The following is a 25,984-nucleotide window of genomic DNA, read 5'->3' as shown; positions in this document are numbered from 1 at the left end:
CCCTCATCCAGCTTCAGTAATTATCAGCATTTTGGAGCCGGTTTTGATTCCGGATGAAGGTAGAGAGAACATCAGGCCTTTGGAGTGCTCATTTTAATCTGGGGGGGGGGGGGGCAGAAGCAGGGATGTATAGTGGCAGGGTGGTCAAAGGGAAGGTTGGTGGCCCAAAGACAAACCTGCCAGTGTACCTGATAGGGTGGTCCTGAAGGTGACATGAATCGACATAGGAAGGGGGCAAGGAACAAAGCTCAGCACACGGTGAGGTTGACTGACATACTGTCGCCACCATCATCATCACCTCTGCGTAGCTTTAGGAAGCTGACTGTGATAGCCACGGCGCTTCCCTACTCGGTGACTTCGGACACCAGCCTTTCTGAGCTGCAGTTTCTCCACCTGAAAAGAACGGGAATGGTGACAGCATCTTATATACCACATGAGACCGTGAAACAGTTCACGGAAATGGGTTCTGGATTAATTAGCGTTCATCACAGCTTTCTAGATTGGTGGTCTGTTCTGGAAGGGGACCATGGTTTTGGGGAGTCCAGCCTATTCCTGTATGAACTCTCTCTCTCTCTGAGGCTTCACATTAGCGGGCCCTTGAGTTACTTTTCAGTCTAGCAAGTAAACATCCTAGTGCAATAAGCTTCGTTTCCATTTGCCAGATGTTTGTTTCTAAAGCGTGGAAACAATGTGCCTTTGTATAGCTTGTCCATATATGCACAAGAAATGGAACACTTACCAACCAAGTTGATAGAGGGCTAAAAATAGCTTTCCTTAGGAACACTTGGTCAAATTTTGCAGCAGAATCTGTTTCACCATCTTTGAAATATAAACAGTATCCTCATTTGTCTATATTTCTCTTATAGCACGTTGCTCAACTCCTCGTTAAAAGAGCTTTCCCAAAGCCAGAATTCCTCTAAAAAAGTCAGTGTTGTGTTTTTTTTAAATGAAGACTACGCTTTAAACACTTGGTTTTCTCCTCAGTACTGCAAAGAATTCTAATTACGCAGAACATTCATCCCAATCACACACTGAGATAAGAATTAGTAGATACTGTGGGAAGAGAAATGGGACCTCTGTGAGGGTTATAATAAATTGCTGCAGAGTTTGTTTGGACAGGACAATCAGCTGTCACGTCTCCTGGGTATGAGAGTTATGTAAATGCAGGTCAGAGGGTCAGTGCCCTAACCTTAAATTCTCTGGAAGATTTTTCTCCCTCTTCAAATGACCACTTGCCTTTAGGTTTGATTTTTTTAAAGTTTGATTTTTGTTGTTTCAGTAAGTAAAAAGTTGGCTTTCTTTCCATCTTTGATTAACATCTTGTACTTTCATAAACGTCTTCAGTCAAACAAACTACCCTCCCTCATTCTCTATCCTCAAATAACAAAAAACAAATAAACACAAAGTACAGTTTTATCTCAAAAAGAGCACTATCCTAATGCCACTCTTTGGCCCCGGTGACATATGAACTCTTAGATTTATTTCCCATAGACTGTCTTATTTAAATGTTTTATTACACTGTCTCTTTACTTGACCCCACCCCACGACTTCAGTATATTTTGTTAATATTGCTTTTCAAAGGATCTAGCACAGATCATTCCTAGTAGTCATCTAACCAATGTTGTATTAGAAGATGTGCTACTTCTAATTTAAATCGGATTGAAACTTTTAAATCAGTAGAGTCGATGGGAAAAAACTTTGGGTTTTTATAATTATGGGAATCCTTTACTTTGGTACATATTTATGTCTCTGAGTGAAAAGGAAGTTAAAAAGGGGTCAGATGTACTCCTTGATCCTCCTTGATAATCACTGAAAAGTGAAATTGGGAATAGTTTTAACTTCTGAAGGAATCGGGGGATTTTATCCAGTATTTAAAACGTACTGAACTTCATTGGTAGGAAACTGAGTTTCATAGTGATTGAGATAGTTATCTGTGGTCACGCAGCTGGTGAGTGTGACCATGAGTGGAAGCCACGGGCACAAGGGCTCTGAAGTGGAGCTGAGGCTGTCGGCTCAAAGCTCGGACAGAGCCGTGATGCCGGGGAGAGGGAGAGAAGTACCGTTTCCGACGAGAGACACAGTCCAGGCGGGGTCGCCAGGCTTCGTGGCTGCGAAGAGGAGCACGGATCTCCTTCTAAGTACAGTGGAAAGTATTAGAAGGTTCTCAGCAAAGGAACACTGTGAACAGCATGGTCCAGCTGAACTCACTGGAATTCGACTTGGTGCCGGTGTCAGAGTCCCGGTCTGGAACGATGCTTTGCTTTTCCTTGCTCTGCCCCCTTGTGTATACCTTTCTCCTGGCAGCCTCCTCAGGAGAGGACTCCGATCCGGTCACTTTCAGCATGTCACTGTTAATTACATCAGCCTTCCAGTGGGAACTCAGGCGGAAGGATGGTTTGCTGGGTGGGAAGGGAAGACACAGCACATGCCAGGCTTAGGGTATGTTCAGGAGGAGGTACCAGCTGACACCCAGAGCAGTACTTTAGGGCAGGGGTCCCCAAACTACGGCCCGCACCGCATGCGGCCCCCTGAGGCCATTTATCTGCCCCCGCCGCACTTCCGGAAGGGGCACCTCTTTCATTGGTGGTCAGTGAGAGGAGCATAGTTCCCATTGAAATACTGGTCAGTTTGTTGATTTAAATTTACTTGTTCTTTATTTTAAATATTGTATTTGTTCCCGTTTTGTTTTTTTACTTTAAAATAAGATATGTGCAGTGTGCATAGGGATTTGTTCATAGTTTTGTTGTTGTTTTTTTAAATATTTGTTTCTTTTTATTTATTTATTTATTTATTTATTCATTTTTTAGAGAGGAGAGGGAGAGGAGAGACAGAGAGAGAAGGGGGGAGGAGCTGGAATCATCAACTCCCATATGTGCCTTGACCAGGCAAGCCCAGGGCTTCGAACCGGCGACCTCAGCATTTCCAGGTCGATGCTTTATCCACTGCGCCACCACAGGTCAGGCTCATAGTTTTTTTTATAGTCTGGCCCTCCAATGGTTTGAGGGACAGTGAACTGGCCCCCTGTGTAAAAAGTTTGGGGACCCCTGTTTTAGGGTGTCCTGGCCTCTGAATGTGCAGCACGAGGAACTTGGCATTCTTTGGGACCACTTGGGCTCTATGCCAGCACAGAAGCTATTGTCAAGTGAAGCGTTGTGTTTGGGGCAAAGCCTTTGGATCGAGTTTTCATCTGAGGCATCGTTAAGAACACGGGCAGGTTTCAGTGAGCAAATGCAGCAGCCTGAATCAAAGGAAGATTTCACAATGAGTCTTCGAGGGGCTGTGAGAATCCTAATAAAATAATATGGAAAAGGAAGGCCTTTGTCCTCAAGGCATTTAAAGCCTGTTTAGAGAGATACCTACAAATGGAAAGGTAATTGAGACCTTAAGGCAGTCTTGTGCTAAGTTTTGGGAGGACTCCAGAAGAGGCAGCCAAGTGGCGGCTGAGTCTGGCAAGGCCCACCAAAGAGCCGGTGCTCGGCCCGGATCCTTAGGGTTAGTAGGAATTAGGAGGAGGAAGCAGAAAAGGTGTTCAGGCGGGATGGGGCGAAAACATGGTCAGGAGATGTCTGAGAACAAAGAAGTGCCCCGAGTGTCAGGCTGAGGAGGATCTATCTGGCTGGAGCAGATCAAGGAGGGGGGAGAGGGAGCAGATCTGATCGGGAGGAAACTGTGAAAACAACTTTTGGTCAAGAACTTCCAACCTTGCTACTTGCACAGATAACTCAGGAGGAGAATGGGCCTGTGTGTGGATGGGGACTGTTGACTGAGGTGCAGTGATAATACCTGTGCCTTCTAGAGTGCATATCTGTGCCAAGCTCTGTGCCAAGCAGCTTCCATTTATCAGATTATTCCATCCTTATAACAGCTCTATGAGGTAGGTACTATTATCTTCATGTTACAGAGAGGGAAACCGAGGCACAGGGAGAGGAAAATTACCTGCCTACAGCCACAGAGTGGTAGAGTCTGTGCTCTTAGCTGTTATTATAACCTTTCATTTAATGAGGGCCAGATTTATTTTTTCTGAGCTCTCTATTTTGAAAATTTTCAAACATACAGAAAAAAATTAAAAAGTACAATGAACATCTATAGATTAGTGTTAACATTTGCTGAATCTGCTTTATCTGCATATATGTGTGCTTTTCATTTCTTCAGAACAACTTGAAAGTATGTTACAGACATGATCATTTACCCCTAAATACAAACAGAGCACGTCCTCCTTTTCCATGGTCTCGATAGCTCTCTTTTCCCATGCAACGTGTATGGCCTCTAAAACCATGCGAAAGTGCTTCGTAACATAAAAGGAAGTTCTAGGCCCATATAATTATAAACAAGTTTTTCACTTATGTGAATGTCTTGGTATTTGGAAGTCAGGAGAAGAGCAGTTTTTGTGTCTATAAGACTACCTCAAGCCTGACCAGGCGGTGGTGCAGTGGATACAGCGTCGAACTGGGATGCCGAGGACCCAGGTTCGAGACCCCGAGGTCACCAGCTTGAGCGCGGGCTCATCTGGTTTGAGCAAAGCTCACCAGCTTGGACCCAAGGTCACTGGCTCGAGCAAGGGGTTACTTGGTCTGCTGAAGGCCCGCGGTCAAGGCACATATGAGAAAGCAATCAATGAACAACTAAAGTGTTGAAACAAAAAACTGATGATTGATGCTTCTCATCTCTCTCCGTTCCTGTCTGTCTGTCCCTATCTATCCCTCTCTCTCTCTCTCTGTCCCTGTTAAAGAAAAAAAAAAAAGACTGCCTCACAATTTGCTGGGCGTTTAACCTCCTGGTCCCCATCAACTAACTACCAAGAAGGCAGTCAAATAGTGCGACAACCAAAAATCCCCCCCACACACACACACACAGATTGGAGTCCTTGACCTAACCAATCCCCTAGTGAAGGAGCTATGGGTTAAATTCAAGGGAAATGGACACCCAGGGCCCACACGATGTCCCTTATTTCTGCATGTTTTGCTAAAGGGTTCCCCCCACTGCATCGTTCCCGGTGTTCCATTGATCTCTTGTTTCACTGTCGCCTCTCAAAGCCCATCCGTCCAGCTTGTCTCAGAGGCCACGTGCTCAGGGGTCTCCCTCAGAGCCCTGCACCACGATGGGATCTAAACTCCCACAGCACATTCTTGCTTATGACACTAACCACCGACTGCCTTGTGTTATATTTGGTTGGCATTTTCTTTATCTTTTTTTTGTATTTTTCTGAAGCTGGAAATGGGGAGAGACAGTCAGACAGACTCCCGCATGCGCCCGACCGGGATCCACCCGGCACGCCCACCAGGGGGCGATCCTCTGCCCCTCCGGGGCTTCGCTCTGCCGCTACCAGAGCCACTCTAGTGCCTGGGGCAGCAGCCAAGGAGCCATCCCCAGTGCCCGGGCCATCTTTGCTCCAATGGAGCATTGGCTGCGGGAGGGGAAGAGAGAGACAGAGAGGAAGGGGGGGGGTGGAGAAGCAAATGGGCGCTTCTCCTGTGTGCCCTGGCCGGGAATCAAACCCAGGTCCCCCGCACGCCAGGCTGACACTCTACTGCTGAGCCAACCGGCCAGGGCCTCTTTATCTTTCACATATATTTCAAAAATAGTTTCCTGGGGAACTCCTATGTGGCGGGCCTTCTTCAAGATTAGGGACGTAGAGAAATGAATCTCTCCTAGTAATCCTGTTTTTCTTTTACCCTTGCTTCGGGATAATTGGAGTGGCCTCATGCCCTTGGGTGTCCTGTGGTACCTGGTACATTGCCTTGCACGAGGCGATTCATACGTATTTCCGAGTGGAGATTGAGACACGGGGAGACGAGCGCTCCCAAGTCAGATCCAGACTCAAGGCATGGTGCCACTGCTCTGCAGCGTTGGGTAAATTTCCTAGCCTCTGTGAGCCCCAGATTCCTGGTCTATAAAATGTTAATAGTAATACCCAACCTTCCAGGTTTGTTGTTAGTTGAAAGACGAATTACATGAGGTGCTAGGCACAGTCATTAGCACATAGTAGGTGCTCATTCAGCCACGGTTATTGTGAGTGAAGTGCAGTCATTTCTTTAGGTCGCTTGAGGGAGCAGTAGGAATATTTAGGATCTTAATTGTCTTAAAAGAACTGCTTACTTAGTCTTGACACTTCTTGGAGAAGAAACAGGCCCTGGAGAAGATCTGGCCCATCTCTGACGAACTGTTCCCTTTGTAGAGCCAGTGATCTGTGTCTCTGTTTTGCAACTACTTATATAATGTATACCACCTGTTGTGTATTTTTAGCGGCCAGAGTCAAGTAACCCTAATCCTGTCTATAAAAGAGCAAACTGTTTACCAGAAGCAGAGCTTTTTTCTTAATGCTGATTCACACTGACTCATCCTCTCCTTTTCCTCTCCACCCTTCAAAACTGCCTTGCATGGGGAAGAATTTTGGGGGAATTCAGTCGGGTTACCTTTTTTCCCCTCTGCTTTTCAAAACTGAAAGTTTGAAGGTTGTCATGTTAATAATTCCATCTCAGGAAAGGGTCGAGTCTGTGCTGACTTGGAGTGGCCAGAATGACCAATGCCGGGTAGCTGAACACCTGACATCAAACCTTGTCCAGACAAACCAATCTTTTGGCTGAGAGATTAGATAGTGCCTGAAATGTGCATGTTATATACGTATGTTGTCACCTCAATTTAAATTCTGTTGAATTTAGAATATTTTTTTTTCTCCTGAGATAAGAAACCCAAGCAGAATTAGAGCCAGAGCTGTGACATCTTAACTGATGGCTCTGAGATGACAGTCACAAAATTCAGGCAGCACGTTAGTCAGCAAAATGGGGAAGGACGGGCAGAGATGAGATGGGATGACTAGTGTCCTTATGCCTTCATCTGACAGTTGTTAGATGAATATTCACTGATCATCTGTGATAGGCCAGGTGCCAACACCCTGCAGTGAGTGAAGGCCGGTGCCTGTCTCCATGGGCCTATAATCAAACACGTGGGAGTAGGAAGTGCTGTGGGGATGGAAGTAGGGGCGGAAGGGCAGTGGAGAAGTGCCCGGCCTGCACCGTGCGCATGCGCTTGGGAGTGAGGGTGAATGGAGGAAGGAAGGGGTCTTGGAGGAAAAGGCACCCAAGCTGAGACTGGCCGGATGAATAGGAGACAGGCATGGATGGCAGAAAGAGATTCCAGGCAGAAAGAGCCACGCGTGTGTAGGCCTTCAGGTGGGAAAGAGCTTCCTTGTGGGGGAAGTGAAATAGGTACCAGAGTTGGGCCCTGGCTGGTTGACTCATGGCTTAGTGGTAGAGCGCTGGCCCGGCTGTGGATATTTAGGTTTGATTCCCGGCCAGAGCACACAGGAGAAGCCACCATCTGTTTCTCTACCCCTCCCCCTCATTTCTCTCTTTCTCTATCTTTCACTCATTCTCTCTCTCCTCCTCTCCTGCAGCCATGGCTTGATTGGAGTGAGTTGGCCCCTGGTGCTGAGGATGGTTCCATGGCTTCCACCTCAGGTGCTAAAAAAAAATTGCTCCAGTTGCAGTGGAGCAAGGGCCCCAAATAGGCAGAGCATCGCCCCCTAGCGGGCTTACCGGGTGCATCTTGGTCTGGGCGCATGTGGGGAGTTTGTCTCTGCCTCCTCTCCTCTCACTAAAAAAAAAAAAAAAAAGATGCCAGAGTGACCAGTGGACGATCAAATGAGGGGGAAGTTTAGCACAAGATAAGTAATTTGGGGAAGCTTGCAGGGCTAGATCATACAGAACATGTGGATCGGTTTATTGATTAAAAATAATTTTTTTTAACTGAGATAAATTTTACATACAGCGAAATGCTCGAGACAAGTGCATATACCCATGTACAAACACCCCATTATGAGTCAGGACTTTTAACCCGATACCGAGAGCAATGGGAGAGGTGGATTTTGAGCAGGGCCCAGACTCACTGGCTTGCTTAGACCCGCTGCGGTGGAGGGGCACCAGTCAGACAGGACTGGAATAGGCGGCTGCTTGCACAGGGGTGGAACCCAGCTTGGGAGGGGACCAGGATCGAGGTTTACCCAAGACGTTTTGAGCAAAGGACAAAACCGCAGAGTTCCAGTGGAATCCACAGTGTCTGCAGTAGACAGAGCACAGGGGACAGGCTTTGCAGAGTCTTCCTAGAAAGACTCCCAGGCCACCTGCGTTTTGAAGAAAGCTTCCCCAACGTGCCTGGCTGCAGAGACGGTTTTGACTTGATTGACAAACAGGAAAATAATCCCCTTACTGATTTATTTTTGTTACCTACAGTACGTGTGACATTTTCTTTTTCTAAGTAGGGTATTAAAAATACTGTTCCGGTTTTGGGTTTTAGGGATTTGGTGAAGTTTATATAGTTTAAGTGTTCTATTTCACTATCCTGTTTTATCATTTGTTAGTTATTTATTATTTTTCATATGAACAGGTGTAAACCTACTTTTGCCCCTCCCTGTATATATAGGAAGTTTGTTCTCACTAAATGTTTTTGTTTCTCCAAAGCTTCCCAAGTTCTGTAGGTCTTAAATAAGTTTATAACTGTTTTTATACACATTAGCCTTCTGATTTTGATCTCATTTTTTTCCTACTTTAAAGTTGCTATTTTCTGATGTCACGAAAGGGCTCACCTTCACACGTTTATAAACTCTCCTTAAACTGTGATGTAGCGTGAGTTACAGTGAATTCCAGCCATCATTTTTACGACCCGTTTCAGAGGGCTGGCCTTTCTGATCCTGCTTGCCTGACCCCAAGGCCATCTCATCCAGTGATCTTCACCTTTCTGTAACTCGCCATGTATTTATTGTGCTAGAAGACAGGCTGTGGGCACAGATGGAACCGTGCCTTTCACGTTCCTGTCCTGTTCTGGACATAAACGTACAAACCTTTCAAACCTTTGAAACTCAGTTTAAACTTATCAAAGGAAAAATAAGAAAATTAGTGTTTTTCTTCATTAGAACTTGTGGTCCCTGATATGAATGCTACTATGTTCCTTGGTCTTGGATGAATGATACTAACTTTGACCTAGACACTTAAGAAAATATATTAAAATACCATTTAAAAACTATTTTCCTCACCATTTTAACCAAAACACTAGTTTTCATGGTGTTTTGTTTTTTTTTCCAATTCTATGTTTGCATCTATACTTATTTTTAGGTGCCTCTTGTCTGCCAGGCATTGTGTTAGGTGCTGGGCTACAGAGTTGGATAAAATACCTTCTGCATATGCACAAAAATATAACAAGCAATCACAATGTACTGTGCTGAGAACTACAACCCAGGCGCTTATTGGGTATTGCTCAGAATTTCTAGTAGCAAATTGTTCAGAATTTTTAGTAGCAAATGACAAAATCCACTCTTGTTAGTATAAGCAGAAAGGTAGCTTATGGTCTCCAGGAAGTTGACAGCTCTGGACTTGACTGTCGCACAGGTGGAAAAGTAAAGCAGTCAGGGACGATGTTTACGAGAAATGCTCAGCCACACTAAGGGCGAGGGACCATTTTGGGGAAAACATCACTGCAGCCTTGACTCACTTCTGCAGCGCAAATGGCATTAGATGTTGGACATCGGAATCTAGGCCCTGATCCAGCCCTAGAACATGAGCTTGTAATTTTCGTTAAGGTCTCCAGGGCAGTTAGACACCTCTCGTTCTGTGGCAGCAGCCACCGAGTTTGGACTTGGCTTCACCTGACCACAGAGGATTATCTTAAAAACTGAGCCTTGCATGCCCTTGGCTACTAGCATCCCATCTTCCAACACAGGGAGTCATAGAGGATTTTGTTGTTAGCAGTCTGGTGAACTCTGCCTTGACATGGATGATCTTGAGAAATGGCCAGAAACGAAGGCATATTAGAGTTCTTGGAAAATCAGTCTTTCCTCTAATTAAATCAGAATCACCTCCTGTTGATATTTGCAAATACAGAGTTAATATACTGCTCACAAAAATTAAGGGCATATTTCAAAATGAATATGAAGTGATAACAAAAGAAGCATTTGATTTTTTTTATTAAACAAGAACATCAAAAAAGCAAACAAGTAAAAAAAAAAAAGAGTTCAATTATGCAAATGAGATGCGAAACCAACTTTTATTTCGTGAAAATGCACTAGACAAAAGGCTGAAAGTACTGGAGTATCTGTACGATCCCTGCTCCCCTAATTTTTGTGAGCAGAGAGATTGGGTGCATAAGGAGTGTAGAGACCATAATTCAGGTGTACCTTGGCTCTTCTCTTCTTCAAACCCAATTCAGGCCAGACTGGAGTCTTCTGGTCTCCCTCCCCATTTGACGAGGCAGCAGCCTGGTTCTCCTACCTGGGATCTGAGGGATGAAGAGGTCCCACTGTCATTGTTCCTTTCTGGAGTTTCTCTTTTCTTGTTCACACTGAGCTGTTGATCAGCTTCCTCTAGTTCCCTAACAGAAGAGGCCAGCCTGCTTTTGTTCTCTTTCTAATTTATTTAAATTTATCTTCAAGTGTGTCATCTTTCTTTTTGTTTTTTTGTTTTTTTCCTAATTGAGACTTTTTAAAAAACTTTAAAGAACACAAGTATCTCCGGGCTTCTTATCTGGCTGCCACAGCCTTTGTGCTGCCCCAGGGGCCGGGAGGAGCCCTTTTATCATTTGCAAGTCAGCTCTGCCCTGGTCTGCAGCTTGTTCTAGGAACGTTCATCTGTGGACGCAGTAGCCTCTTTGCAGCTTTAATAAATAGTCTCTGTTTATTATAAATCATGACATTGTTGCACATTAGTTTGAAGTTAGCTTTTATTTCTATGTACTGATAGCCTTATTCTTGGTATAATCATCCATTTTACTAAAATCCAGTGGATGTATAATTCTGAATGAAGCTGCCAGGAGCCACAGGATCAGTCCTGGGAAATGAGAAGAGAGCTCGGAGTCCTTTCTGTGATGATGTTATCACAGCTTCTGAGGGCGGGCTCTGGCCCGGGAGCTGTGGGCTGCCAGGCACTCCCCTCTGCTGGAGGATCGGCCTCTCCTCGTTTTCTCCGTTTGTCTGCTTTTTTCTCTTCCGTTTTATTTCCTTTTCCTTTCCTGGGACCTGTTTTCTTCCTCTCCTTTTCCTTTCTCTATTCTTATGTTTTCAGGACCATTGCTGTCATCGGTAGCTTGAATCATGGTTGAGATGCCTGAACGGAGTGGGGAGACTTCATTTCCTCTCACTTTCAGGGGTGCCTTGTACATGTCGAAGGGTCCCAGTGCCTGACCCTGTGCCCGGCATAGGCTGGCACAGAGCTTCTGGGCCAGCCCGGGCACAGAGGGCCGGAGCAGGGCCCTGGAGACCACGCTCAGCTGGCAGTGTGTGGCGCATGTCTCTCCACCACTCTACACACCAGACACTGTGTTTGAGACTTTGGTTCTTTCCATTTTTCCGCTGTCATAAATCATGGCTGTAAGTCTCTCCTGTTAAGTCAGAATGTGTACATATTTGTAGCACTTGGTATGTACCCAAAGGAACTTAAAAATAGCTTTTATATTTTCCTTTCTATGGAAGTACTACTATATTTTTATTATAAAAATAACACTTTTTAGAAAAATTTAAAATACCAGTAGTGTTACTGATAGTTTGTCTTGTTATTTTTTTTTACACAAAATACTATTTTTCCTCTTCCAAATACGAAACCCCACTTATACATCTTAACATTAAAACGAGACTTTTTCCATGTCGTTAGCTATTCTTCTATAACATCACCTTGTGTGACTATATAATATTGCATCCTGCAGCTGTATCAGTTTCCTTAGCCACTCCCTGACTGTGGACCTTGACGACTGTTTGCAGTTGTTGACTGTTCTAAGCGATGCTGACCTGAGCAGCCCCACATCGGGTCGTGGCCCACGTCTGCAGTAATTGCTCTGGGACAAAGTCTTAGATGTGAAATGACTGGATCAAGGGACAGGTATGCTTTTTAAAATTAGTAAACGACTTTTGGGACCAGTTTTCAGTTCAAGTAAAATTGAGCAGAAAGTACGGAGAGTGTCCAGGCCCCCCTGTGTCCGCACATTTTCCAGTGATTTCGGAGTCTATTCTCAAATGGCCTGTTAGCAATGTTGAGGCGTTTTCCATTCTCACCTACATGTTTCCATAGCTCCCTAACACTGGGGATTGTCATTACAAAGAAATCTTTGATAAGGCACATTTTTTAAAGATTTTACTTATTGATTTTTCGGAGAGAGGGGGTAGAGCGAGAAGTTTCAACTCATAGATGCTTCACTTTAGTTGTTCATTGGTTGATTGTCATATGTGCCTTGATCCAGCAATTCCTGGTGTAAAGCCAGGAGCCACGGCCAGGGCCACCATCAGAGCAGCCCGGCCCTTGCAGGTTCGCATTGGATTCGGACAGTCGGTAAAGAAACCATGGAGCCAAAAACTGGTGGGCCATAGCCTTTAATCCTAGCTTGCACCCGGCGGGCAAGTAAAAATACACACTAGGCTCCAAAACCCAGTCACACTCAGTGCTCACAAAGCCACTGACTTATCCGAGTTTCCTAGAATCAAAGGTTTCTAGCTCACTGTTGGGCAGATAAAATGTATTATGCTCACTTTGTTAAAGATAACACGAGGAGGCCGTTGCCCAGGTGATATTAATGTGTGTTGAGAATTGTTGTAGCCTGAGGCTTGGTTTTGGGATTATGCCTGTCCCACCCTTTTTGATGTGGGGAAGTACAATCCAATCATGCCTCAGAAGTGACTTTGTATTAGAGACTTCCCTATTTTGTATATTGGATTAGAGGTTGTGAAGCTACAATATAAAATAGGGGTAGAATGGGAGCTTGGGCTCTTGGTTCCTGAGATAATCATTAGAAGAGAGAGCAGAGGAGAGCAGAGAAAGGCCACGTGGAGGAGGCCAGGAGAAGCAGCCAAGATGGCGGAGTGCTGAGTGAGATGCCAGTTTATGTAGACTTTGTATCTGGGATAAGGAAGGAAATGGGGAACTGAGGAGAATAAGTCTGGTGAGCTAGAAACCTTTGATTCTAGGAAACTCGGATAAGTCAGTGGCTTTGTGAGCACTGAGTGTGACTGGGTTTTGGAGCCCAGTGTGTATTTTTACTTGCCCGCCGGGTGCAAGCTAGATTAAAGACTATGGCCCACCAGTTTTTGGCTCCATGGTTTCTTTACCGACTGTCCGAATCCAATGCGAACCTGCATGGGCCAGGCTGCTCTGATGGTGGCCCTGGCCTTGGCTCCTGGCTTTACACTCACCAGCCTTATTCTCCTCAGTTCCCCATCTCCTTCCTTATCCCAGATACAAACTCTACACAAACTGACATCTCACTCAGCACTCCACCATCTTGGCTGCTTCTCCTGGCCTACTCCACGTGGCCTTCTTCTGCTGCTGGCTCTACTCTCTCCTCTAATCATCCCAGGAACCAAGTAGTGTTACTGATAGTTTGTCAGTTTTGCCCACTTTATACTGTAGCTTCACAACCTCTAATCCAATATACAAAGTAGGGAAGTCTCTAATACAAAGTCACTTCTCTGAGGCATGATTGGATTGTACCGCCCCACATCAAAAAGAGTGGGAAAGGCTTAATCCCAAAACCAAGCCCCAGGCTACCACAATCCTGCCTGCCCCCAACACACATTAATATCACCTGGACTACGGCCTCCTTGTGTCATCTTTAACAAAGTGAGCATAATACATTTTATCCGCCCAACACCTGGGTTTCGAACCAGTGACCTCAGCACTCCAGGTCAGTGCCCTATCCACTGCACCAGGACAGGTCAGGCAGATAAGGCACATTTAAAGCAGAATATCTATGGCACTCATCATAAGATTGAATTCCTTTCTTCTGAAATGTATATTTACATTATTCATCCCATTACTATTTCTCTTGATAGGTGATGGCAGAATACCATCAGCCTTCCTTCCTTTGCCAACTTAACAAAAATCATAGAAGTAACACATGGACACAAAAGTAAACATCCAGGTAGATCAGAAAGATAGAAAGGAAAAGGAAAAGAATCTTCCTCCCACTTGCCCAGGCTTTCTCCTGAAAGCCACTGGTTTTTTACTCTCCTGGATTTTAGTAGTTGTGGTGGTTACTTTCCTCCGCGATTCTGAACAGTAGGTATACACGCATATGTGTTTTCTTCTCTTCCCTTCTTAGACAGTTGCCTCTTCTCTTCCCTTCTTAGACAGTTGCCTCTGATCAGCAGCTCCATGCTGCTTTACAGGCTCAGGGGCGTGCTTACCTCACTGAATTTGTGCTGCTTATCTGGCCTCACACACTTTCCTATGCTCGCTTCAAGCTCAGCCATGCATCTGAAGTACTTGCCAGGGCGGCTGTAGTTACCCTCCAGGGGGTTTGGGGAGGAATGTTTGGGGAGATAGACTCCATCTATTACTGGCCGAAATGGCAGACTCAGTCCACTCACCTTGTAGCTCTGTAAACGTGAAGTCAGCACCTCTCTGCTTCTCATTCTACCTCCTGTTCCCTCCACCTCCCTGCATTTTCAATGCGATGGACACTATTGTTTTTTCATTTACAAATGAGATACCAGAATTCAGCTCTCTTGCCCAGAGTAACCCTGGGCAAGTCACTCTGCCTCCCCTTCCTTGTTACTAAACGGGACTCTGAGCACTTACAAAGAGATAAGGTGGTGAGACATCTGTGTTAAGGGATTTGCCTGAGGTCTCAGAGCGAGGAAGATGGAGCCGGGATTTGTGCTCAAGTACATCCGAGTTTCCCACCGTGCTTTAACATGAACCTGTCCTGCCCACTTTCTGTCCCTGCCGCTTCCTCTCCTGGCCTTCCTGTCGCGCTCATTGCTGTCATTTCCCCTGTGAGTTTAGGAAAAGGTAGGGCTTGTCCATATTCCGATTATGGCTGCAGGACTTACAAGCTATTAATGACCCTGGGCAAGTCACTCTGCCTCCCCTTCCTTGTTAGTAAACGGGACTCTGAGAGAGATAAGGCGGTGAGACGATCTGTGTGAAAGTGCCATGCAGTGCAGAGAGCAGGCGTTATTATCCATACTTCAGAGCTCAGTAAGGATTTGCTGATCTACCAACGCAAGCCAGCAGCGTGGACTGCAGGCTTCTCTTAGTATTCGTTAGGTGAGTATTTCAGAACATTCTTTTTAGTTTGTTCACTTATTTTTCTTAAAGTAGCATTTTAGAAAATCCATGGTTACTGTTTGTTAAATAAAAGAGCTCAGTATTTTGTTTTGACCTGTTTTGTTTGAGATACTTTTAGGCAGACACAGAGAAGTCGAACGTCCAGAGGAGCGGGCTGGCTGTCTAAAGTGGCACCAGTGCCCTGGCCCGGTGGCTTTCCTCTACTTGTGCTCAGTACTCGTGTCAGTCCTGTCCCCCTGGTATTCCATTGGTAGTTAGTAAGTCCTGCAGCCTACAAGGAAGTGGAGGGGTGAGGTGAGTCTGAATGTACAGTCTGACTCATCCCACCCCATTGCGGTGATAGGTTGCCTGTTTCCTTCCCTAGCTTGACCTCAACTCGGTGTACAGTACAGCACAAGGGTCACATCACATGTATCGTTACACCTTCAGGATCTGGTGTATTAGATCCCTAAAAGGTATTTATAAATGATGAATGTTGGCAGTGTTCTTATGCCTTCTGCATAAACCGCAGGATGGCTCATGATCCCCACTGTCTCTGGCAGGCGATGCCCATCAACACTGTTGCGGTTTCCGTAGAGCGGGGAGTCTTGAGCTTGGTCTGGACCTGTGGTGGATCCAGAGATAGCCTCAGGTGTCCCACACACCCCTTGGATTTACATTCATTTGAAGATACACATTTCCTGAAGAAATGATCTTCGCTTTCATCACATTCTTGAAGAACTCTGTGACCTGAAATGAGTAGGAATCACCACACAAGTTGTGAAAACCTTCTCAGTGGTACGGAGTAGTCTAGTCAGCTTGTTTTCATGTACACACGTCAGTTCGTCCCTTGATCCCACCTGATAAACTGTATATGACCCAGATGTGTAAGCACTGTCAGATCTAGATCAGATCAGCTCGAGCCCTGTTTCATGCCCAGAAGTTCGGAGTTTCATTCAGATTCTGGGGATCCCTTGGGGCTGAAGGTGTGGGTTATGGGCTCCGGGTCGTCTCTGTCTCCTCTTCTCTGTTTCTCAACCCGTCAGCTTAGACTCAAAACTCAGTCCCCTCCGTTGAATCCATCAAGAACGAAAAGCATTTGTAAGTGTTATTGTCAGCTTTGTTTTTTTTTTTTTTTTTTTTTTTCATTTTTCTGAAGCTGGAAACAGGGAGAGACAGTCAGACAGACTCCCGCATGCGCCCGACCGGGATCCACCCGGCACGCCCACCAGGGGGCGATGCTCTGCCCATCCTGGGCGTCGCCATGTTGCGGCCAGAGCCACTCTAGCCCTGAGGCAGAGGCCACAGAGCCATGCGCAGCGCCCGGGCCATCTCTGCTCCAATGGAGCCTTGGCTGCGGGAGGGGAAGAGAGAGACAGAGAGGAAAGCGCGGCGGAGGGGTGGAGAAGCAAATGGGCGCTTCTCCTGTGTGCCCTGGCCGGGAATCGAACCCGGGTCCTCCGCACGCTAGGCCGACGCTCTACCGCTGAGCCAACCGGCCAGGGCCTATTGTCAGCTTTGCTGATGATTTGGGAGTCCCAGAAAGGGTTGCACGAACCCAGACCTCGGCCGTCAGCCCCTGTCTTTCCCCTCTTACTTCTCCCAGGCTTCCCCTGGAATTCCACTTCTTTCTCTACTGTGCATAGCCAGCCGCAGCCTCTACTTGTTATTTTTTGCATGGCCAAACCCAGAAAGGTGATCAGCAGCCATTTAAAGGACCTTCTGTTTGATAAGAAGACCTTTCTCTTTAGAAGGCAGATGTGGTTACAAAGAATTCTTTTCTTATTGTGTATCTATGTTAACATCCTCTCAAATTCCATGAATCCACCTCAGTAACTTCTGTAGGCCTGTATTCTCACTCAGAATCTCCATCGCTTCACTGCAGATCTCATTCTTATGTAGAGCGAGAGGAGGAACATTTTTATTTTGAGATCTGCTAAACTAGTTTCCCTCGCTGTCCCATAAACTGAGTTTTCTCCTCTGTTAAAGTTCTTCCAGTTTTATTTGCTTCATCCTCTTCCTAAAAAAATAGTATTATGCTTATTTATTTATTTATTTTTGTACTTTTATGAAGCTGGAAACGGGGAGAGACAGTCAGACAGAGTCCCGCATGCGCCCGACCGACCGGGATCCACCTGGCACGCCCACCAGGGGTGATGATCTGCCCGCCAGGGGGCGATGCTCTGCCCCTCTGGGGCATCGCTCTGCCGCGACCACAGCCACTCTAGCGCCTGGGACAGAGGCCAAGGAGCCATCCCCAGCGCCCGGGCCATCTTTGCTCCAATGGAGCCTTGGCTGCGGGAGGGGAAGAGAGACAGAGAGGAAGGAGGGGGTGGGGGTGGAGAAGCAAATGGGCGCCTCTCCCATGTGCCCTGGCCGGGAATCGAACCCGGGTACCCCGCACGCCAGGCCGATGCTCTACCGCTGAGCCAACCGGCCAGGGCCGTATTATGCTTATTTTTGATAAGAATAGCATAGATATGCATTTTATAAAAATTAGAAAAAACCTGGAGTATACAATTCAGTTAATGAAACCCCCTCCCCCCATAATCCTGCTGTCTAGAGATCGCTGGTGTTAACAATTTGCTATATTTATATCCTTTTAGAGATTCAAATGCAACATAGCAACAATAAAACCACTGACTTGGAACCAGGGACTGTGCGTTGTCTCATTAAATCCTCAGAGTTTCTGAGATGGGGCCTTCTGTTAACCAAGAAGATAAACTTGAGGCTGATAGCTAACTGGTGACTTGTCTGAACAGATAGCCAACTTTTACAGTAGTCTGCAGTAAAGTTGTATCTAACAATGTACAGCTAGTGCTTGACTTACGACCACGATTGGTTATGACAGACTGGTCGTAACACGATTTGGTCGTAAGTTGAGTAGGCTATATGTACAGTACTGTGAAATGATGTTATAAAAAATTTTAAGTCATATTTTATCATAATTTTATTTCATTATTGTTATATATCATAATTTTCTTTGTTCATTTTATGCCATTTGTATCATCTCTACACCATTTTGTTTCTTATTTTTACATTTGTCTTTTTTTTTTTTTTTTTTTTTTTTACAGAGACAGAGAGAGAGTCAGACAGACAGGAACAGAGAGAGATGAGAAGCATCAATCATCAGTTTTTTGTTTCAACACTTTAGTTGTTCATTGATTGCTTTCTCATATGTGCCTTGACCATGGGCCTTCAGCAGACCAAGTAACCCCTTGCTCGAGCAAGTGACCTTGGGTCTAAGCTGGTGAGCTTTGCTCAAACCAGATGAGCCCGCACTCAAGCTGGCGACCTCAGGGTCTCGAACCTAGGTCCTCTGCATCCCAGTCCAACTCTCTATCCACTGTGCCACCACCTGGTCGGGCTACATTCGTCAAGTTTAAGTAAAACACTGCATTACCAGTACAACTAGTTTAATATTTGCAAAGACAATTTCCTCTTGGTAGACATCTGGAGAGGGGTTTGATGAAAAATATCCAAGACACAAAACACAAATTGCTGTACCAAGTCTGGGATAACAGTTGAAATGGTGCATGCGGAGATGGTAGTGCTGCCGGAAGCTGGTCCGCACTGTTGTACGCCCAGCTGGGCAACGCTTGCGCTGCCAGACGTGGAGCAGTTGTGACTAGCTAGCGATTGTGGTCCTAAAGTCCAATGGTTGTAAGTTGCATAGGTCATAAGTCGATCGATATTTGTATTCTTGTCTGATTATCTCCAAGTGATCAATTTCCAAAACTAGAATTGTTTGATCAAGAAGTGTACACATTGAAACTTTGGGTTCATTTTGAGAGGTGATCAGGAGCGTGGCCTTGTAATTATAACTCAGCAGTGTTCAGACTCTCTCTGCCACTTACTGGCCGCGTACTGGACTTCAGCTGTGCCTCAGTTTGCTCGTCTTTAAGACGGGATGCTAACAGCAGCCTCAGATAGCTGTGAGATTTATATGGGATGATCATGTAAAGTCTTTGGCTAGTACCCAACACAAAGGAAGAGCAGTGTATTGGGCAGACTGGGTCATTGCTCTTATAAACCTGCCATTTTAATGGGGTTGGGAGGTAGCAGTGAAAGACAGGCAGTAAGTATATTTACTGAACAAGAAACAGCAGTGCTGTTCAGACAGAAGGAAGTGGTGTAGTAGGTTATCTTAGGTTGGGTGAGTGGGGAAGTTCTGAGGAGGTGACATTTTAGCTAAGTTTTGAATGATGTAAAATTCCTAGAAGTAGAATCATGGGACCAAATATTACATGCATTAAAATTTTCAGTTAATACAGTATTGACAAGTCGACTTGCACAATTTTTCTATAATAATTTACATTTCCACTGTGTATGGACATGTTTCTTTTCCTTCCCCTCATTAGTACTTCCTCCTGATTTTAAGAAATGGGGTTGCCTGACCTGTGGTGGCGCAGTGGATAAAGCGTCGACCTGGAAATGCTGAGGTCGCCGGTTCAAAACCCTGGGCTTGCCTGGTCAAGGCACATATGGGAGTTGATGCTTCCAGCTCCTCCCCCCCTGTCTCTCTCTCTCTCTCTCTCTCTCTCTCCTCTCTCACTCTCTCCTCTCTAAAATGAATAAATAAAAAATAAAATTAAAAAAAAAAGAAATGGGGTTGTTGAAAACTTATGTGTGTGTGTGTGTGTGTGTGTGTGTAACAGAGAGAGACAGAGAGAGGGACACCTAGGGACAGATAGACAGGAAGGGAGAGAGACGAGAAGCATCAACTCTTCGTTGCAGCTCCTTAGTTGATCATTGATTGATTTCTCATATGTGCCTTGACCGGGGGGCCACAGCAGACCGAGTGACCCCTTGCTCCAGCCAGCGACCTTGGGCTCAAGCTGGGGAGCCTTGCTCAAACCAGATGAGCCCATGCTCAAGCTGGTGACCTCGGGGTATTGAACCTGGGTCTTCTGCGTCCCAGTCCGACGCTCTATTCACTGAGCCACCGCCTGGGCAGGTGAAAACTTATCTTGGAGACCTTTCAGTTTGTCTTCTAAGGAGCAGAGGGAAAAGAAAACAAGTTAGTCCCTTCTGTTCCCTCTCCCTAAATTAACTGTCCAGCGTTACCCTTTACATGATAACCCTTTCTTCTCACTACTGCCCTTCTCTCCATGCTCATTCCCGCCTGCATTGTGGGACAGGACTGGAAGCCACCAACATGTTAGCCAACACAGCACATGATAATTAACCACTTTTCCCCTTCAGAATTAGTGCCTGGCTCAAGGGAGATGGCTGATCAGCATTGCTTTTGCTATAAAAACAAGGCAGCTTTTTTTTTTTTTTTTTCTTTCATTTTTCTGAAGCTGGAAACAGGGAGAGACAGTCAGACAGACTCCCGCATGCGCCCGACTGGGATCCACCCGGCACGCTCACCAGGGGCAACGCTCTGCCCACCAGGGGGCGATGCTCTGCCCATCCTGGGCGTCGCCATGTTGCGACCAGAGCATATGTGCCTTGACTCTAGCGCCTGAGGCAGAGGCCACAGAGCCATCCCCAGCGCCCGGGCCATCTTTGCTCCAGTGGAGCCTTGGCTGCGGGAGGGGAAGAGAGAGACAGAGAGGAAAGCGTGGCGGAGGGGTGGAGAAGCAAATGGGCGCTTCTCCTGTGTGCCCTGGCCGGGAATCGAACCCGGGTCCTCCGCACGCTAGGCCGACGCTCTACCGCTGAGCCAACGGCCAGGGCAAGGCAGCTTTTAGAGATAGGCTGGTTTTTCCAAACACATTTGTTGGCAAGGGTATATATAACACCGTCTGTGAGTTAAAACTGTGCAGAAGGCTCTGCACATCTCGTTATAGTCAAACCTCTCCTGTTTAGAATGCAGAGGTGGAGGGGACATTGCTGATAACGGACACTACAAGTGCTTTTGCCCCAGAATCGGTGGGTAATAAGACCTCTTTTGTTTGTTTGGGATGTGTGTGCAATTACATATTATTTGTGGATCTGTTCTGTGAAGCCTACCTAGACTGTGTCATAAGAAACATTCTCCTTGTAGATCTTGAGCAGGGCTCAGCGTCATTGCAATAGTGTAGCACATGTTAAAATAGAGGCCTCATTGGGGTGCTGTTTCATTTTGGTTGTATTTTTTTATAGAATACATATGTATTAGAGTTTAATCTCTGACTCAGGCCTTAAAGAAAATGATACTATGTAGTTTAAGCTTATAGACAAATGGCTTAAAAGTCATTTCTTGAAACATAGTTTCTTTTTATAACCTTTTAAAACTCAGCAACTTAAATAAACGCACCAGGGCCAACACGTGTTAGTGAGTGGGTTTGGGGTGGCTGGGGAGGGAATGTGTTCTGTGAAATTGTCCAGGAGCACAGCACTGCTCTCTTGAAGCTCAGAGATTTGTCAGCCAAATATGTGCAGATTGCTGGTGCTAGAAATAGTTTGAACTCAAGTAAACAGCTTCCCCCTAGTTGTTGCTTGGCCATTGTTCAGATGCCAGAACAGCCCGGGAGCGGCATCTCATACCAGGCTCGTGGCACTTGTGCCCAGCTCGGGCTGCTTCTCTGCCAGGCAGAGCGGTCATCTAACTCCCCAGGGCTTGAGAGGGCCAGACACTCGGGCCCTTCAGCTTCCCACATTGGCTTGCCCCTGCAGTCTGTCACACAGCTTTCCAGACTTGCCTCTGCTCTGGAGTGGCGCTGATCTGGGATTCCTGGCACCTAGAAGAAGCCTCGGGCCACATGGCCTCTACCGAAGTCAATTTAGGAGATAGACATTCTCTTTTCAGGGCAGAGCACACATGGCTCATTCCTTGCTTTTGGAGCTGAGCAGCGCGGCACTGGTTCTCGGCACTGCTGCAGGCCGCCTGAGCCAGCAGCTGGTCTGCGTTCTGAGAGCCCCTTTGAGCATGCAGGCAGCCTGCTGGCCTTAGAGCAGCTGAGGATATTCCGTGGTTTGTTACTATATTTCTTTTGGAAAAAATAAGTCTCTCTCTCTCTCTCTCTCTTTTAATTCCTGCTTTAGCTGCATTCATTTACAGTGACTTTTAGGTCAGATGCCCATGAGGAGGGTGAATAACTTGACATTTTGCCGTTGAGGGCATAGATGATTCAAGAGAGGAGAGAAGTACTAGATAGATCCTTAGGCACGCTACCTAACTTTTCTTAGCTTCGGTTTCTTCGTATGTCAAGTGCAGGTAATATTGTCTCTCCTGTTTCGTGGAGTTGGTGAGGAAGTTTATGTCACAGCACGTCTGGACCATACCGAACCAGTGAGACGTAAGGGGAGGTGGAGTGGGGGGAAGAGTCTCCCAAGCCTGGCCTCCTTTGTGACCTTGGGCAAATGGCTAATGTCTCTCAGCCTCAGTCTTTCCCTCAGTAAAATGGGAGTCTCAATACCTGCCTTGCAGGGGTGGAGTGTTACGAAGATTAGAAATGACAAGTGTAAAGCACTGACAAACGGGAGATAACAGCTGAGTGGCAATAATGGTTATTATTACAGGTAATGTTGGGGATAGTCACGTGGGGAGTTTGATTCTTCACCTGGAGAAACAAGATTCAGTTTGTAGATGTCAGGGTTAGCAAAAGGCCCTGCTAAAAAAGCTGATGGCAAAAACTGATAATAATAACGTGTTTTTTTTTAAATTATTTTTATTTATTTATTCATTTCAGAGGAGAGAGAGAGAGATTGAGAGAGAGATTGAGAGAGAGAGAAGGTGGGGAGGAGCAGGAAGCTTCAACTCCCATATGTGCCTTGACCAGGCAAGCCCAAGGTTTTGAACCGGCAACTTCAGCATTCCAGGTCAAGGCTTTATCCACTGCGCCACCACAGGTCAGGCATAATAACGTTTTTAAAAAATAAAAAGCGATACATCATTAAAAGAAGCCTTCAAGTCCATATTGTGAAATGACATAAAATGCACTGTTACCCTGTTTAACCCCTTAGTCTGAGGCAAGCATTTAATTTTTCTGCCTTCAGTTCTTCTGGTGGTTACTTCCATTTCTTTAAATAATATTACCTCTATTTTTTTTTTATTGTTTTTGTCAAAATGGCACAAGCACCCAGTTTTGCTTTGTTCTTTTTAAGGTCAAATAACATTTAAAACTTACACTAAAAAACAGCTTTCCTCTGCCCTCACCCCTCTATTCCCCTCCCTCCTGTTCCATTCCCAGGAGCCTGTACTTTGGTCCTGTTAGCTGTTTGTTCTAGGATTTTTTTTTTTTTTTACTCTATCTTAAATAATATGCTTATATAGCTGTCTTTTCTTATTGTGGAAATTTCCAAACAAATACAAAACTAAAGAGAATAGTATAATGAGCCCTCATATGTCACACATTACCCAGCTTCAAGAATCAAGACCAGCCTGACCGGTGGTGGCACGGTGGATAGAGCGTCGCCCTGGGACTCAGAGGTCCCCAGTTCAAAACCCCGAGGTCTCCTGCTTGAGTGCGGGCGTACCAGCTAGAGTGCAGGATCATCGACATGATCCCAGGGTCGCTGGCTTGAGCCCCAGGGTTGTTGGCTTGAGCCCCAGGGTCGCTGGCTTGAGCCCCAGGGTCGCTGGCTTGAGCCCCAGGGTCGCTGGCTTGAGCCCCAGGGTCGTTGGCTTGAGCCCCAGGGTCGCTGGCTTGAGCCCCAGGGTCGCTAGCTTGAGCCCCAGGGTCGCTGGCTTGAGCCCCAGGGTTGTTGGCTTGAGCCCCAGGGTCGCTGGCTTGGCTTGTGCCCTTCCCTCCCCCACGTCAAGGCACATATATGACAAGTAGTCAATGAACAACTAAAGTGAAGCAACTAGGAGTTGATGCTTCTCATCTCTCTGCTTCCTCTCTCTCTCTCTCCCTTTCTATCTCTCTCTCAAAATAATAATAATACTCAAGACAAGTTTTATTTCATCTAAGCCTATAGCCATTTCCCCTGCTACTACATACTGTATTATGTCATTTCATCAATGACTGCTTCAGCATGTATCTCTAAGAGACTGAGGACTCATATACATGCATATGCACTACCATAATCACACATGAAATAATTAATAATCCCTTATTATTAGCAAAGCTCTCCAATTAACTCTTAAGTATTTTTTGTTCAAATCAGATCCAAACCAGGACCACACACTACCATACTGCTGTTTCTTTGTTTTTTTGTTTTTTTTTACAGAGACAGAGAGAGAGTCAGAGAGAAGGATAGATAGGGACAGACAGGAACAGAGAGATGAGAAGCATCAATCATTAGTTTTTCGTTGCGACATCTTAGTTGTTCATTGATTGCTTTCTCATATGTGCCTTGACCATGAGCCTTCAGCAGACTGAGTAACCCCTTGCTCAAGTCAGCGACCTTGGGTCCAAGCTGGTGAGCTTTTGCTCAAGCCAGATGAGCCCGCGCTCAAGCTGGCGACCTCGGGGTATCGAACCTGGGTCCTCCGCATCCCAGTCAGATGCTCTATCCACTGCGCCACTGCCTGGTCAGGCTGTTTCTTTGTTTTTTCATCTATTTTATTTCTGTACCCATTTTTTTAATGGTTATTTTATTGATTTAGAGAGAGAGGACAGAAGAGGGATAGGGAAGGAATATTGATCTGTTTCTTTATGTGCCCTGACCAGGGATCAAACCAGCAACCTCTGTGCTTTGATGCAATGCTCTAACCAGCCAAGCTATCTGTCTAGGGAAGGGGTCAGGAACCTTTTTGGCTGAGAGAGCCATATAACGACCCGTGTATGTTATGCATTATCCAATAAAAATTTGGTGTTGTCCCAGAGGACAGCTGTGATTGGCTCCAGCCACCCGCAACCATGAACATGAACAGTAGGAAATGAATGGATTGTAATACATGAGAATGTTTTATATTTTTAACGTTATTATATTTTTTATTAAAGATTTGTTTGTGAGCCAGATGCAGCCATCAAAAGAGCCACATCTGGTTTGCGAGCTATAGGTTCCCGACCCCTGGTCTAGGGCATACTGCTCTTTCTTTATTCATCAGTTTTATTTAAAAAACTTTTTTATGTATTGATTGATTTTAGAGTAAAAGAAAGGGAGAGAGAAACATCAGTTTGTTGGTCCACTGATTTGTGCATTCATCAGTTGCTTCTTGTATGTGCGCTGACCAGGGATCGAGCCCGTGACCCTGGCATATCAGGACAACACTAACCAATAGAACGACCCAGTCAGGACTCTTTATTCATTAGTTTTAGCTGTTACTTGTTGACCAGCATGTGAGGCTTTAGCTTTTCTGTAAACACCACAGCCCCACTCACACTTCTTACCCTTTTCTCCCGATACCACGTTTTGATTAAATCAGTGTTCAATGTTTTACAGTGTTACAGCATGGCGGATGTTGTGACTCTTGTCTACCACTGAGCGAGTAACAATCTAATTATTTTTCTTTTCTGTATGACTGTTTCCTGGACTTTGTAATAACGGCTTTATTTTATTTTATTTATTTATTTTTCTCTTTTTGTATTTTTCCGAAGTTGGAAATGGGGAGGCAGTCAGACAGACTCCCGCATGCTGCCCGACCGGGATCCGCCCGGCATGCCCACCAGGGGGCGATACTCTGCCCATCTGGGGCGTCGCTCTGTTGCAACCAGAGCCATTCTAGCGCCTGAGGCAGAGGCCACAGAGCCATTCTCAGTGCCCAGGCCAACTTTGCTCCAATGGAGCCTTGGCTGCGGGAGGGGAAGAGAGAGACAGAGAGGAAGGAGAGGGGGAGGGGTGGAGAAGCAGATGGGCGCTTCTTCTGTGTGCCCTGGCCGGGAATCGAACCCAGGACTCCTGCATGCCAGGCCGACATTCTACCACTGAGCCAACTGGCCAGGGCCTATTTTATTTTTATTTTTAAGAGCTGCTGCTTTAACATGCTGTAGGTATTTTTGTTTGTTCCGGGTTTTTTTGTTGTTGTTTCTTATTGCTAAGTCTTCCACACTTGTCCCACAGACTTTCAATGCAGTTCTCAGCAAACCTCTCAGGGAATCCCATCAGTCCGGTCCCCTAGGTCCAGCGCCTTCCACCTCCTCCTGTAG

At 45.9% G+C, this 25,984-nt stretch overlaps 1 protein-coding gene across 3 annotated transcripts in view; it reads left to right on the top strand.

Annotated features, from left to right (window-relative positions):
• Positions 1-25,984, top strand: part of PKIG (cAMP-dependent protein kinase inhibitor gamma) — a 69,051-nt gene that overhangs the window by 7,793 nt on the left and 35,274 nt on the right. Inside the window, exon 1 of one of the 3 annotated variants that reach the window (XM_066235916.1) lies at positions 11,767-11,858. The exons of 1 other annotated variant lie outside the window; for it this stretch is intronic. The gene's annotated coding sequence lies outside the window, so the exon portion shown is untranslated. Of the gene's footprint in view, positions 1-11,766; positions 11,859-20,837; positions 20,898-25,984 lie in introns of those variants that run through there. One more of the 3 variants, XM_066235917.1, reaches the window with a different exon arrangement.

Source organism: Saccopteryx bilineata, chromosome 6 (genome assembly GCF_036850765.1).
Source record: "Saccopteryx bilineata isolate mSacBil1 chromosome 6, mSacBil1_pri_phased_curated, whole genome shotgun sequence".
NCBI classification, from domain to species: Eukaryota; Metazoa; Chordata; class Mammalia; order Chiroptera; family Emballonuridae; genus Saccopteryx; species Saccopteryx bilineata.
Note: the sequence above shows the minus strand (reverse complement) of the source record. Positions and strands in the feature narration are given on the sequence as shown.